General features: G+C 37.3%; 1 long non-coding RNA gene across 1 annotated transcript; it reads left to right on the plus strand.

Annotated features, from left to right (window-relative positions):
• Nucleotides 1–6446: 6446 nt before the first annotated feature.
• On the plus strand, nt 6447–13113 carry LOC113503786. Its single transcript, XR_003401508.1, has 3 exons — nt 6447–6729; nt 11278–11346; nt 11865–13113. It is a non-coding gene; the product is annotated as an uncharacterized LOC113503786 (long non-coding RNA).
• Nucleotides 13114–13613: the final 500 nt, after the last annotated feature.

Genomic DNA, 13613 nt, shown 5'->3' on the forward strand with positions numbered 1-13613 from the left:
GCAAATATAAATTTTGTAACGTAATTAAATAGATTTATATTAATACAATTAAAAGAGTAACTTATGGAGTTTCTTGCCGGTTCTTCTCCATAAGAATGACACTTTGGAACCGTGCAACTAGAGTCAATATTGTAACGTTTCAAAAGTGCCGGGAAAACGGCCTATTTGAAATGAAAATTTTGTATTTTGATGATTAATTGTAAATATTGAATTAATAATGAATTAATAATGAAATTGTTTTTTATGTATTTAAGATTGCTATATTCAATAATAAAGGCAATCTGACAGCATGCTAGCTGGGGAGTTTGTTGCGCCGTTTGTTCTCTTCAGCGAAGGCATTTAGCAAGCGGTGATGGGTGGGCGCCTTGGGGAGCTGTCATATTAAAAAAAAACCGTTTGTCTTTTATTGATAACCTAATTAATCCTTACCATCCTTATATCCCTACACTTGGACAGTTGCTTTGTAAATGGAACGTGTTAAAACTTTAGGGCTTTTTTACACATTTAAAATATTTATCTATTAAATACACACACACTTGATAATATACTATATAAAGGTCTTACCTGAAACATGATTTGAAATTTAACTAACTGGACATTATATTTGATAAAATTGAGGGAATTTTCAATTCAATAAATGTTACTAAATTTAAATCAGTGAACTCATTCAATTAGTTCATTTGATTTTTTTAAAGCACTGGCTATGTTCTATCTAGCCATAAGTTTTAATTGACGATATAAAATTTTGATTCTGACTTTCGACTTTAAATCAGTTAAACATTTGGATAGAAAGGAACCAATTCTGGAACTGACTTTTTCTCTACAAAAAGTCAATGGGTTTTACTAATCACTTTCATCAACTTCCATTGAAATAGAAACTGTTCAATTCCATTTATAAATTAAAATTACAATATTATATTCCATTTTGGAGATACAATACAACTGATCGATGCACAGATTTAACATAAATACTTACACATAGTGTTACGGTAAATACCAATTATGAATGTGAAAATAAAAACTCTTTTTGTGAAAGTCATAAGCGCATGTGACACGTCAGAGGTACAAGGAGGCAGACTGATCTGTTCGCTATCTAGGGCGGGTCGAGCTTTCAAAGGCGTACTGCCGATAACCGCGAGCGAACCTTCCTTGTATCTTGATGTATGAGATGTCGTTAAGAAACTCCCGGATAACCTATGATACTAACCAGATTAAAAGTCCGACTTTCTGCAGGTTCAATCCCTGCAGGAAACAAGTTTCGGTGTACCACAAAATATTGTTCTTTGGAAAAAAGCATATTGTAAATAGTATTCACCTTGGTTTACGATTACACTTTCATTCATATGAATAAAACTAGAAATAATTGGAGGACAAGCTGACGGAGATAAGCTGATGCTGAATAGGAGAGAAAGACGTAAGTATACACATATTACACATAAGTATAGTAAGTGTATACAGACCAAGAACATCAATTGTCTCATATATGTCGCTGGTATCTGCTAACAAAACTATGGTATTTGCGCGACATGGAACGGGTTCGATCCCCCCACAGATCAAGCATAATTATGGGCTAATTTAAAACAAACTTAGGTGTTCTAAGAGATTCCCTGCAGCAAAAGAATTTAAAATAAACACTGCAAACTAGACCCAAAAAAAAGATCCCATATTCAAACATTAGTTCTGAATTTGGCAATTTCAAGGCAAGAACAAGGCTTATAAAGAGAGAATTGACAAGACAAAGAATTTAGACTTAGCTAGTGGTGAAACTAAAGAGAGTTCTATTCCTCCTTCCTATAGCTTTAATTAAAATATATATCTAGTAGTCCATAATGTTTAAAGCATGACTTGAAATGGCAAACCTAGGCTTACCTTATGTAAGCCATGATGATTAGGAACATCAAATAAACTTTAATATCACTCGTAAAAATAGTTAACAAGCCACTATAGATAAACAACCTTCGACAATTTGAATCTTTCCTTTGAGATCAAAGCATTCCTCACCACAAATCAAAAGAGGGCAAACTCAAGGGGGTTTTCAACTCCAGTAGCTCATCAGAACCTTGTCCTTAAAATATTGCATTCTCAAGCAACATAGGTCACTAATTTGTTAAATAACTTCATAGGTATTATTTGTATAGACAGTTATAACGATAAATGGTTCAATTAGTTACTCAGTTAGGGTCTTTAACTTGCAAGATTTGATAATAGAGGATCATTTGATATTAAATATAAGCTTGTCAAATGGAAATAGAGTTATCCTTAAATCAAGAACCACTTTTGGCTTAGAATAACGGCATTAGAAGTCTAAAACTTGACTCAAGTTAAAATCACTTGTATGCCATGAAAATATGTTAATAATTATTATTTGCAACAGTACTATTTATTACAAAAACGTATCATAAAACAAGAGAGCTTATTCAGATTGAGGAGAAAAATTGCACGTCTTTGCTAAACAGTATTATTTTTCTAAAGCACCGATACTATCGGAATAATATTTTATAATTTGTAAAAGATTGTGTGAAACATCTTACACTCAATACAGAGCCATAATATCACCATATTATGGTGATATGATAAATAATCTCAAAACAAAAAGTATTTGATTGCTGAGATCTAATATTGAGATTTACTAAGGTGGGCAAGACACTTTGAAATATTACGGATTGCGAAGACAACTGTGAGTTGAGGTAACAAGAAATAATTGAAAACTTCTCGTTGGACTTTTCAATCTATTCTCAAAATATGTTTTGAAAGTTTAAGAATTATTGTTGTTGAGATATACCTTATTTTTAAATATGGACGAATAAAAATAAAGAATATCAGTCTAAACTTACTAACGTTCTAGTCCAGAAAAAAATCAAATATAATACATTGTACATGCTGGGAAATTAATAAATTATTAATTAATGATAATTATACTTATTTAATAAACGATGCTTCTATGCCTGGAACATAGCATTAAACAACATTCTGCTAAGGCAACAAATAAGAACAATCCCCAGAAACAATAGACGAAAAAGTAAACAAACGGGGAAAATAATATCTAGAGGAAATTAATAGATGCCCTTTGACCTATACATGTAGGCTATAGCTGATGGCCTGAATAAACAACAAGCGTTGCACATGCGCGAGTACACTGCAGAGGTACTGGGGTGTGAGGTGTTACCGCAGACCCCCCGGGTCGCACCAATCAGCTCCGACCACGGCATTGCTGCAGCATCACCGCGCATGTGCAACGCGCAGAGGTGCAAAGTGCATCGATCGGCACTTCCGCCTACGGATAACCGGGCCGCGTCCTCCGACCGGCAGACACTCCGCAGCCGTGCCAGGGAGCGGACGTGGCACCTTCTCTTCTTAAATATCAGTTTGATTTAGTCACTTTGTTGAACTATACAATTAATATCAGTGAATCAAGACGCAGAGACGCAGCTTGCGGCCGGGGGCAGGGTCGAGACTGGCGATGGTAAGATTTTTCAAGTTTTTTATGATATCGGCTGCTGTGCGGGTGTGGCGAATGCGGACTTTGGGCTTCCTAGCATTTCTCCTGTGCTGGGGATCAGGTAAAACCACGTTTCTAGATGTCTGCGGTGTTCGAGAAGGCGCGTTGTCGGGAGCCAAGACTTTGTCTGGGGGGGTGAGGGCGGGGCAGAGGGGTGATGTTAGGGCGTCGCTGCGTTATCTCTAGTTATGCTGAGCTGCTGAGCGAGTTTCTACAACATAGCGAAGGCATCATCTTAGGCAACATCCTGCGGGTCGCGACTATGCAATTTCTTAGGGCTCGTGCGTGGGTAGAGGGGGAGGGGGGGTAGGTTGATGCTAGGGCTCCGCTAGTGTACCTGATGTTCTGCTGATCGAGTGTCCGCAACGAGGCGAGAGTTCTTCTAATACAACAGCAGTAGCTTCGGTAGTGAATTCGTAGACACTTTTTTGCGTTTCGGTAGGTCTCGGTGATCGGGGGGGTGGGAGGCGTGTTCGGAGGGGGTGTTGTTAGGGCTCCGCTGTTCTACCTAATGTTATGCTGATCGAGTATCTACGAACTTCGGCAGCGTGGTTTTCTTACGCCGCTGTATAGGCAAGAAGACACTGGCGGCATCCCGCATGTCCTCGAAAACTTAGGTATTTGTTCGGTAATTGCGATGTAGATAGGGCGTGGAGGGAGATGTACGCGGACGCTCAGGGTGTACGCGGGGGGATGCAGAAGCGCGGTGCTGGGGGGGGGGGTTATGCGGACTCTTGCGGGCGCGGGGGGATGCAGGCGCGCGGTGCGGGGGGCGGCTGGTATGTGGACTCGTGTGGGCGCGGGGGTTATGCGGACGCTTGGGGTGTATAAGGCGTGGGCGAGGGGGGGGGGCAATGCGGCGTCTGTCCCTCACCTTCCCGCGTCATCGCCCCGCAACCATCCGGCGTTAGGGCGCGGCGGTAGAGCCGCCTTATATGTATAGCTGCAACGTTGCATGTGGCTCGGTACTCGTGTTTGCTGTCAAGACTAAGTAGAAACTTTTGATACGGCTCAAAGAAGATTACCAAGCGGCATTAAGCAGAGGATCTGACGCGGTGAACGAGACAAATGAGCGCTTCAACAAAGTAAGTCAATAGTTAATCAAGGCCTTAATCACATCTTGGCGAAGACTCGTGAGGGGACTGCCCGAGTTTGTGGTAAGCCTGGTAAACACCGTTAGACAGGGCCGTAATCATATCCAATATTTTCCGGTAACGGTCCAAATACCGACTCTTGTAAGAACCGTATATAAGGTTAAGTCCAAAATCGCGCCTCGTAACCTCGCGTAACCAATTATTTTTCCAAATAATTCCCGTCACATAAAAAAGAACAATATCATGTAATTAACGTAACAACCCCAGTAATGTACCATGAGGGACCCCTCAGTACATTTACCGTGATCTAAGTCCAAGGTTGTCTCAAACATTATCATAACAAGTAAAATTCTCTTTAAAACAACCCCTGAATCACAAATCAAAGGCGATCTAAAAATAGAATTTCCAGAGCGTTCTCGCAATAATCCCGGTGGGGTGGCTTCACCCCAACCCTTTGCCCCGCCCATAAATCGATAATACTGCGCAGTACGCGGGGCGCTGGCGAGGGGAGAGCTTTCGCGTCTGGGGGAGACCTACATTAGTGCTTGCCGAAGTCTGGACTAGATCGCGCGCGTCGCTGTCCGCGCACCGTGAATATTTTAAATCAGTGAAATAGTATTCAGTATATGATTAATTACAAATAATACAATCAGTAGTAATACAGTGGAGATATATTACAATTAAATCGAATTAAATCGCGGTTTGGAACTTAGAAGCTTCCGAATTCGGGCGCGCGTGTGCACAAGATGGCCGCCGTCTGGCATCAGGTAAAGCTTTAGTTATTGATTTGTTTGCATATAATATTCGTTTACGAGGCTTATTCTTCTTCGTTTTAACACAATTTTATTAAATTAAAAAAAGTAATGAGAGACTTTATGCGATTGCGATTGTATACGTCGGGCCACGCCTTTGTCTATAAATAATTTGACGTAAATATTTTTCTTTGTTTTCCGTTGAAAAATAATTTGAGAATCTTTATTAAATACTGAAGCCAGATTTAATCTTGAGTTTCCTCTGCGAACCTTTAAAACATACAAAAAAAATCTTAGCAATGCAAAATAGGTGCAAAAATAAATCGCTTATCATGCGTGTAACAAAGGATGTAAAAACAATACCAGCCAATTAATGTCCCACTGTTGGGCAAACGCCGCTCCCAAAATATTCCTTCTCGATAGTGCATAGTTACAAATATATTCCCATAAGTAATGCACCAAACCACTTTTAAATCCCGAAAATGAACCGCGGGCCAGCAAAATTCTGAATCCTTTGTTTGATATTCTGGAATATTCCCGTCGAAGCTCAAGCCACGCCCCTGTCTCCACGCATGCGCGCACCAAGTGCTAGCTCGCCGCTCGGGCCTCGGCGGCCTCGGGGTAGCAAACAAAATGGCGGATAGGGTTGTTGCGATGCGAGACGCCATCATGGTATCGATAGTTTTAAGCGATTGGAGTCTATAGATATTATCGATATAGGAATTCAATTAAGCTTATTCAATTTTATTCGGGCGCTTCTAAAACAAAACTTTTATTAGGGGTTTTAATTTATATTATAATATATTGAATGAAAAAAGAATTTGTTATAAAAATATTCGATGACCATCATGGGTTTTTACGCTTTCTATTTAAGAATAATAAGAAAGAATATTATAAAAATACAAAATAACATCAAAGCATTTAAAATGTTTCCGAACACACTAAAGTTGTTCATTAAAATAATTCTAAACTATTATTTTTTAATGCGATTTGGACATAATTTTAACATCACAAACCAGGTTTTTTTTTAATATTATATTACGACATAGATTTTATTAAGTAAAGCGGCTATTAACGTATAATGAAAGTTAGTCACTGGGTTTTCGTCTAAAAAAAAACCTTATACTTTCACCTTTCGCAGTTTGGCTTAAAAACCCAGTATTTAAATAAAATTATAGAACATCACACAATTGAAATGTTTCCGAACGCCCTATTAATGTCAAATCAACTTATTGATTTTTCGAACTAGACTCTAACCGCGCCGCCTTTGTTAAGGCATAGAAAGCTTATTGATTCTCAATTAGGTGCGCGGTAACTTTGCAGTGATAAGTGATAGTGATAGTGTACCTCGTTATTCTTTTGAATTATTGCCTATCGGACTTGAGTAAGTAATTTATTAATTAAACTCTAAAGAAATTCTCGGAGGTACTAATTCGAATAGCATCGAACAATTTTGTAGTCCGGTAAAGGAATCAAAGTCTGCGTTTAATCTAGTAATGTATCAAGAATATCGCTTTCTCAGAACTCGAAATAAGACGCCATTTATATCGCCCAAAAAATTGGTTTGAAAGTAAATAAAATGTGACTAAAAGCTAATATTAAACATCATCATCATTATCAGTTAATTATTAGATGTTTGTAAAACAGACACACCAACATATTTTCTTTTAAGAAATTATTCGAATGGTACTCTTTTCTTAAACTAGTAGTTTTTTTGTAAGACCATTATCTATACTTACCACTAATGTACATGTCAAGAATGTTCATTAACGGTGCCGGCGTTAGGGGGCGATGGCCCATTGCGACAAATTCTGGGGGGCGCTAAGGTCTGAAGTTGGAGTCTCTTGCCTCTCCTGGCGTAAAACCTCAGAACTGTGCTCTACGCTAGAGGTGGAATACTTCCACCGCCAAATGTAACGCAAAGGAAAGATGAAATTCTTAATATAATTTTACTTGGGATCAGCAAAAAACTAACACTTGATATTGCTTCCCTCAAGTGGGCGCCACAAAATTTTCGCCCGGGGTGTCAGTGGCCCTTACGCCGGCACTGTTCATTAAGACATTTTACATTCTTTTTCAAAGGCTTTAAATTTATAGGCAGTTTTTAAATTCAAGCATCTGCATATTAAAAAGACATTATTGTGATGCCACAATGAGGCATAAGCCTTTCCAATTATCCATTTTAGAACATTTATCACTACACCAGTCAATTCTTGTACATAAATAAAGTCTCTTAGGTTTACGCGAATGTTAGACATTGAAATGAAACTACTTTTACGGATTTTATCGCGGCAAATTTAGATTTTAGTTCCCGACTTTTCGAACCCTTTGCAGGTATCATGGTCACGGGCAGTCTGCCAGGTTCCATGATACCTTAATAAATAGCATAAATTACATAAATATATTATGCATATATTTATGTAATTTATGCTATTTACATATAATCACATAAATTAATAAATCTAAAATTAAACTGCAATAAAATCCATATAAGTAGTTCCATTTCAATAAATAAAGTCAACAATCTTGGTGTGTCTATAGATACATACACATACTAAATTATGGAGCTGGCATGTTCTAAGAATAAAAGCCCCTAAAATAAAAGAAAAAACTAGGGGTTGCACTCCGGGAGTGCCGGCAGAAGTGAAAACTTGAAAATTAATGTTATGCATTTTTTATAGTCTGGAATTTTGAATGAATTGTTTTAATAGGGTTGATGACTGGGTATAAAAAGAAAAAATCTCAGTAGTCCCTCAGTTAGATAATTGAAAAGTATGAGACTCATATTTTTTCCTTTTTCAGAAAAACTAGAATTGACAAAGATTTAAAGTTTAGGAGAGCTTGTGACGTAACAATAGAGTAAAATTTATACTCAATTGTGACGTCACGCGTAGAATAGAATAGAATAGAATAGAATATTCTTTATTGTACACCATGGAATTACAGCAGTGATTCTTAATACATACAATGTTAGGGTACAATGGCGGTCTTAAATTCATTCACTGTAATTTGGTCAATTTATGTTTACGGGACAAATTAAAATATATGTATCCATTATTATACACAAGACGGACACTATTAAAAAAAAATTGTCATCATCCCTATTATCACTATCATTTAAGTATGTGGTACAATACAATTCTTATTTATTTGGCTATCAATGTAGTATTGTTCTAAAGTGGTTTTCGTCTTACGAATTTTCGATCTGGTCACGTGTCCTGATGCGAGTTTGACAGTTTTTGCAATAAAAGTAAACAATGCCGCGAAAGAAGTTTTCACTTCAAAAACATACTAAATTAATTTAGAACTGATTTATTCGTTGTTTTACATTGGACTTTAGTCACATTTTATTTTTTAACAAAATTTTTAGTTTTCTTTTGGTACTTGGACCAATGAAGTATAGCTAAGTGCTGGTTGGCTGGAACAGAGAATAAAAGAAAACTAAATTTTCAAATGGTGCAATGGTTACGCTTATTTATTTATTGAGTTCACCTAACTGGTTTTTCACCTGGCCGGAATCCTTAAACACAAGCTGAGTCGGCGAGGTAGCAGATCAAACTGTATACAAAACACAGTTAACATTTAATTTTCTTTAATACTCACTCTAAATTAAAACCTGGTACAGCATGACGGGAACATCTATTCTAGCAAAAATTTAACCAATCTTAGTAACTGGTTGACTTAGATCAGGGGCGCCCAACCTTTTCTTATTCATGGACCACTTTTATATTTTACTTATTAGTAGGATTTACACTGCCCATATTATCTTGATGTAATATGTACATCACTACAAAAGCTTCTGTGACTGATCTTCTGTCTTTCTATGGCCGGTAGTTAGATACCTTGCTAACCACTGTGTATCACACCTACTTACCACCCTAGTCCTTTACGGACCAAATTTTGGATTAATCTCACTTCTACTGGTCAATCGATCACTAGTTGGGAACCCCTGGCTTAGATGTAGGCATCTCACGGCTAGAGATAAAGACTGCTCTTGCAATAAACCACTGTGAATATACACATGTGTGTGTATATGTTAAGGACCAAGTGAGAAATTGAGTAGTATACATAATGCCCTGTCATTATGAGAAATTCCCAATATGAGAGTGCAATTTGATAATAATTATTCCAAATGGACTGGGCACTATACATATTGACCATCACCTTTTGGGCAGAGTAGTACAAACATATTTAATAACAATTGTCATTTAACTCAAAATAAACTAAATATTGAACCACTTAAATAATCACACTCATTATTTGGAATAATTACAAAGAACTTCTACCTTAAAATGCCACTAGTTGTTGCATTTAAAAATTAGGGAAAGTCATATTAAAAATATAACAAAATATATCGAATTTAAAACAAAAATTTCACAACATATCTTTATTCATAGAAATGCATTATTATTATGAAATATACTACAGCTTAAGCAATCACACCCATTACTACCTACATACTGTGATTAACATCTTCTCTTAAAGTGTCTAATCATCTTTGAAAGTCAAAAAAAAATTTAAGTAAAACATTAGCATCAAATTGCCCAACTATCTATATAAATAGTGATAAATACTGAGGTTAAGATAGTAATTCATCACTTAGCCAGATAAAGCTAGACATCTAGACTAATACTAGCCGGCCCAGCAAACGTTGTTTTGCCTAATAAATTATTTCTAGTTGTATATATTTTTTATTGCCCCATTATAAAAAAGAAAAAACAAAAATTTTTGTCATTAAAACAAAATATTGTTTTCTAGTGTGAGCAACCCTTAACACTTAGGGGTATGAAAAATAGATGTTAGCTGATTCTCAGACCTACTGAATACGCATATAAAATTTGGTAATAATCGGTTAAGCCGTTTCGGAGGAGTACGGTAACTAACATCGTGACACGGGAATTTTATATATTAGATTATAAAAAGGAAAGATTTGATTGTTTGTTTGTTTGTTTGAAACAAATAAGCTTCGAACCTACTGGGCCGATTCGAAAAATTCTTTCACTGTTGAGAAGCTACATTATCCCCGCTGAACATAGGCTATAATTTATTTTAAATAATATTAGGGTTCCGTAAGAAAATTGCGATAATGAAACCAAAGGTATAAAATCGAAAACCTATTTCTGCGTACGCTGCTAATACTATTGACAATAGAACAAAATGGTGTACTACGGGTTTGTTTACCACGCGGACGAAGTCGCGGGCAACTGCTAGTTATTTATAATTATGCATTGTAAATAATGCCCTTATTAATATAACAATGGAGGACCAATGCTTATTATAAAGTACCATTTCAACTTATTTTTTCTATTAAGTAACACACAACTGGGAGTATATATACATTCTAAGGAAATCTTGGGGATTTTAGTGATAAGGGCGTTCAATATTATTCCTCGCTTAGCAATATTTATTTGGCAATCCGGACTCTTTATGAGATTTACTAACCTCGGTTCTTACTCCAAGTTTCTATTGTTTTTTATTTTAAATATCTTTGAAATGAAACTACTTTTACGGATTTTATCGCGGTTTAATTTTAGATTTTAGTTCCCGACGTTTCGAAACCTTTGCAGGTATCATGGTCACGGGCAGACTGCAATGATACCTTAACCGATAACCGCGATAAAATCCGTAAAAGTAGTTTCATTTCAATGTCTAACATTCGCGTAAACCTAAGAAACCACAATTTAAATATCTTTCTTCCAATAAGACCCTTAGCCCATATTCCTTTATGTTTTGTTGTATGAGAGTCATGAGCATCATATTGGGGTCACACACACACAGGATACACAGTTCTGATGGCATAAACCTGCACAGTATAATCTGTATACACAGGCTACAGGTTAAACCACTCATGAACTTAGAATCATGTGTTTAATATAATAATAAAATATGGATGGATTAGAACATAATTTTAAAGTCAATATTTTGTTCACAGGGGCTGATTTGGGCCGCAAACCCAAATACCACCATGGAAACACCACACTAGGCTGACCCATCTGTGAAAGTAAGTGAATATTTTACTATTATTTGATTAAGCACTTGCGATTTCTTTGCTTCTTGTGTCTTTGCGATTGCGAAATGCGATTATAAACAAATGCTTAGCAACAATAAGTCATTTATTTAATATGTCATCATCGGCCTAGCCTTTTCCCAACTATGTTGGGGTCGGCTACCAGTCCAACCGGTTTCAGCTAAGTACCAGTGTTTTACAAGGAGCGACTGCCTATCTGACCTCCTTAACCCAGTTACCTCGGCAACACGATACCCCTTGGTTAGACTGGCTGTCAGACATTTTCAAGCTTCTGACTCCCTGTAACGACTGTCAAAGATGTAGGAATAACAGCCGGGACCCACAATTTAACGTGCCTTCCGAAACACGGAGGAACTCGTTATGACAAAGATGGTCACCCATCTACGGACCAACCGCGTCAAGCATAGCTTAACCTGTGATCGAATCACTTATGCGGTTATAGCTTAGCCACGAGTGAGCTTAAGTGATTAAACATTTTTCTATTGTTACAGTGGATCCCGACGACAGCGGCATGGAGTGGACGTTGGCTTGGCTGGAGGAGGTGGGCTACCATCTGCATCAACCACCCTAACCTTTGGACCTTTCGTGAAATACAAAACCTCAAGACATAGGATTAAGGTGTTAAATGGGTTGATATGTTTATTTTACGGCCAGTTACCACGCAGGCTTCACTTGCAGTAGTTAGAACTTTATTTTCAAGCGAGTAAAGTCGTTCTTCGATCTGATTTTTCGCCGGTCAGCTGTTTCGACGTTGACTTGTCGAATTTTCATAACAGAAGAATGTCGCCGACGTTTTCTCTTATCTTTCATTTTAAGAGCTACGTACGCCCAATGCTTTATAGACGGGCGCCTATTTGTGAACATCTTTGGACTGGTTTGGACAGCGGTGGCGAACACCTCACCAATTGTCGGACTTTCGGATGGAGGGCCTCCTGGGGATTCAGTACAGCGTTATCGACTAGATACCTGGTCGATAGTCCAGTAAGGAAATCTAGTTATAAGTAATAGTATAAACTTCTCTTTAAGCTGTAGTTTTAACTTAACTCTGTGGTTATTTTTTCAATAGGTTCTTTACCGCACAAATTATTTTGCATTTACTATTTTTTTTTTTATATTCGCCTATCTACTATTTAGGATACGAAATGATTTCGCTATCTTTTTTAAGTTTGATTGCACCGTAGGCTTAGATATAATTAGGCTAGCATAAGGGCGGTTTTCACGGTTGCATATAAACTCGATAGTTTAAACTGATCTCGGTTCTTGCGTTTATCGAGTTCATTCGAACTTGCTACGGCATAAACTTATGCAATTTACGTCAGATATTATTCGGCGTTTAAATTACCAACCATTTAATCTCGATATATCCGAACTTGTAGAGGTCACAGTTTTAATGTGACTAGTAAAATCGTCCTTCCAAGCGTTGAGCACTCGTTGACCATATTCCGCTGGTTGCCGAACTGTTGGTTGACGCACCCCGCGCGGTTGCGGGCAACCAATACTACGGACTTTGCAGTTCGGAGGTCTCCGCAGTGTCAGCGCTCAAAGGTCGCACGCATGCGACGAGGACTTTTCGGAAAAGTGTACAACCGTTATATTGTAAGGTTATTTGTAAGAGGATCGCTCACAATTGGGGTTACAGAATATTTTTGCCAATTGGCACCGGTGTTGTTTAGGGTCGTATAACAACTAAAAACATCTTTCAAGTCCAAATCTCTGACTCTCTGGCTAGTTGGAAAATACAAAAAAAACGTGTCAAAAATAGCAAGCTATCACATAATTTGACGTTTCGATGACCTGACGCTTCGCTAGCGCCTCTAGCGGCGAAATAGAAAACTATAGCCCCAATTGAAGTGTAAAATATTAGGATAAGTATTTTCGGCCTCTCAATATGGGACTGTCGTTAGGAGTTTAGTATTAGTTTAAGGAAACGCCTCCTTATGAGGCTGGATGTTAAAGAAGTACATGCGCGAAAAAGTAGTTGATATTTTTTCGAAGAAGTCGAAACTGACTCTATATTTGTAGTTTGTCATATAATCGTATATTAACCATATTTAATAAGAATAGGTAGGAAGGTAGTGATTTAATTAATTAAATATTTTTCTTACTTCTTTTTCGAGGCGTTTGAGATCTATTCCTGTAAGTGACATTTTTACAAGCGTTAAATATTATAGAAATCTCGATAGTACGGAAAAGAGTTACACATAACATCGTTGAGACTAAAAAGCTAAATTAGAACATTG

This window comes from Trichoplusia ni, chromosome 20, assembly GCF_003590095.1.
Source record: "Trichoplusia ni isolate ovarian cell line Hi5 chromosome 20, tn1, whole genome shotgun sequence".
Taxonomy (NCBI): domain Eukaryota; kingdom Metazoa; phylum Arthropoda; class Insecta; order Lepidoptera; family Noctuidae; genus Trichoplusia; species Trichoplusia ni.